Consider the following 3,546-nt stretch of genomic DNA (forward strand, 5'->3'; position numbering starts at 1 on the left):
CAAATCTGTTTTGGTCGTGTGTTAATATACCTCAGCGATCGACAAATCTGTTTTGGTCATGTGTTAATATACCTCAGCGATCGACAAATCTGTTTTGGTCATTTGTTAATATACCTCAGCGATCGACAAATCTGTTTTGGTCATGTGTTAATATACCTCAGCGATCGCCAAATCTGTTTTGGTCATGTGTTAATACACCTCAGCGATCGACAAATCTGTTTTGGCCATGTGTTAATATACCTCAGCGATCGCCAAATCTGTTTTGGTCGTGTGTTAATATACCTCAGCGATCGACAAATCTGTTTTGGTCATGTGTTAATATACCTCAGCGATCGACAAATCTGTTTTGGTCATGTGTTAATATACCTCAGCGATCGACAAATCTGTTTTGGTCATGTGTTAATATACCTCAGCAATTGACAAATCGGTTTTGGTCATGTGTTAATATACCTCAGCGATTGACAAATCTGTTTTGGTCATGTGTTAATATACCTCAGCGATCGCCAAATCTGTTTTGGTCATTTGTTAATATACCTCAGCGATCGCCAAATCTGTTTTGGTCGTGTGTTAATATACCTCAGCGATCGACAAATCTGTTTTGGTCATGTGTTAATATACCTCAGCGATCGACAAATCTGTTTTGGTCATGTGTTAATATACCTCAGCGATCGACAAATCTGTTTTGGTCGTGTGTTAATATACCTCAGCGATCACCAAATCTGTTTTGGTCATGTGTTAATATACCTCAGCGATCGCCAAATCTGTTTTGGTCATGTGTTAATATACCTCAGCGATCGACAAATCTGTTTTGGTCATGTGTTAATATACCTCAGCGATCGCCAAATCTGTTTTGGTCATGTGTTAATATACCTCCGCAATCGACAAATCTGTTTTGGTCATGTGTTAATATACCTCAGCGATCGCCAAATCTGTTTTGGTCGTGTGTTAATATACCTCAGCGATCGACAAATCTGTTTTGGTCATTTGTTAATATACCTCAGCGATCGACAAATCTGTTTTGGTCGTGTGTTAATATACCTCAGCGATCGCCAAATCTGTTTTGGTCATGTGTTAATACACCTCAGCGATCGCCAAATCTGTTTTGGTCATGTGTTAATATACCTCAGCGATCGCCAAATCTGTTTTGGTCATGTGTTAATACACCTCAGCGATCGACAAATCTGTTTTGGTCATGTGTTAATATACCTCAGCGATCGATAAATCTGTTTTGGTCATGTGTTAATATACCTCAGCGATCGCCAAATCTGTTTTGGTCATTTGTTAATATACCTCAGCGATCGCCAAAACTGTTTTGGTCGTGTGTTAATATACCTCAGCGATCGACAAATCTGTTTTGGTCATGTGTTAATATACCTCAGCGATCAACAAATCTGTTTTGGTCATGTGTTAATATACCTCAGCGATCGACAAATCTGTTTTGGTCATGTGTTAATATACCTCAGCGATCGCCAAATCTGTTTTGGTCATGTGTTAATATACCTCAGCGATCGCCAAATCTGTTTTGGTCATGTGTTAATACACCTCAGCGATCGACAAAACTGTTTTGGTCGTGTGTTAATATACCTCAGCGATCGACAAATCTGTTTTGGTCATGTGTTAATATACCTCAGCGATCGCCAAATCTGTTTTGGTCATGTGTTAATACACCTCAGCGATCGACAAATCTGTTTTGGTCATGTGTTAATATACCTCAGCAATCGACAAATCTGTTTTGGTCATGTGTTAATATACCTCAGCGATCGCCAAATCTGTTTTGGTCGTGTGTTAATATACCTCAGCAATCGACAAATCTGTTTTGGTCATGTGTTAATATACCTCAGCGATCGCCAAATCTGTTTTGGTCGTGTGTTAATATACCTCAGCGATCGACAAATCTGTTTTGGTCATGTGTTAATATACCTCAGCGATCGACAAATCTGTTTTGGTCGTGTGTTAATATACCTCAGCGATCGACAAATCTGTTTTGGTCATGTGTTAATATACCTCAGCGATCGCCAAATCTGTTTTAGTCGTGTGTTAATATACCTCAGCGATCGACAAATCTGTTTTGGTCATGTGTTAATATACCTCAGCGATCGACAAATCTGTTTTGGTCATGTGTTAATATACCTCAGCGATCGACAAATCTGTTTTGGTCATGTGTTAATATACCTCAGCGATCGACAAATCTGTTTTCGTCATGTGTTAATATACCTCAGCGATCGACAAATCTGTTTTGGTCATGTGTTAATATACCTCAGCGATCGACAAATCTGTTTTGGTCATGTGTTAATATACCTCAGCGATCGCCAAATCTGTTTTGGTCGTGTGTTAATGTACCTCAGCGATCGCCAAATCTATTTTGGTCATGTGTTAATATACCTCAGCGATCGCCAAATATGTTTTGGTCGTGTGTTAATATACCTCAGCGATCGCCAAATCTGTTTTGGTCGTGTGTTAATATACCTCAGCGATCGACAAATCTGTTTTGGTCGTGTGTTAATACACCTCAGCGATCGCCAAATCTGTTTTGGTCGTGTGTTAATATACCTCAGCGATCGACAAATCTGTTTTGGTCGTGTGTTAATACACCTCAGCGATCGACAAATTTGTTTTGGTCATGTGTTAATACACCTCAGCGATCGACAAATCTGTTTTAGTCATGTGTTAATATACCTCAGCGATCGACAAATCTGTTTTGGTCATGTGTTAATATACCTCAGCGATCGACAAATCTGTTTTGGTCATGTGTTTATATACCTCAGCGATCGACAAATCTGTTTTGGTCGTGTGTTAATATACCTCAGCGATCGACAAATCTGTTTTGGTCATGTGTTAATACACCTCAGCGATTGACAAATCTGTTTTGGTCATGTGTTAATATACCTCAGCGAGCGACAAATCTGTTTTGGTCATGTGTTAATATACCTCAGCGATCGACAAATCTGTTTTGGTCATGTGTTAATACACCTCAGCGATCGACAAATCTGTTTTGGTCATGTGTTAATATACCTCAGCAATCGACAAATCTGTTTTGGTCATGTGTTAATATACCTCAGCGATCGACAAATCTGTTTTCGTCATGTGTTAATATACCTCAGCGATCGACAAATCTGTTTTGGTCATGTGTTAATACACCTCAGCGATCGACAAATCTGTTTTGATCATGTGTTAATATACCTCAGCGATCGACAAATCTGTTTTGGTCATGTGTTAATACACCTCAGCGATCGACAAATCTGTTTTGGTCATGTGTTAATATACCTCAGCGATCGACAAATCTGTTTTGGTCATGTGTTAATATACCTCAGCGATCGACAAAACTGTTTTGGTCGTGTGTTAATATACCTCAGCGATCGACAAATCTGTTTTGGTCATGTGTTAATATACCTCAGCGATCGACAAATCTGTTTTGGTCATGTGTTAATATACCTCAGCGATCGACAAATCTGTTTTGGTCATGTGTTAATATACCTCAGCGATCGACAAATCTGTTTTGGTCATGTGTTAATACACCTCAGCGATCGACAAATCTGTTTTGGTCAT

Source organism: Myxine glutinosa, chromosome 7 (genome assembly GCF_964187855.1).
Source record: "Myxine glutinosa chromosome 7, kmMyxGlut1.1, whole genome shotgun sequence".
Classification (NCBI taxonomy): domain Eukaryota; kingdom Metazoa; phylum Chordata; class Myxini; order Myxiniformes; family Myxinidae; genus Myxine; species Myxine glutinosa.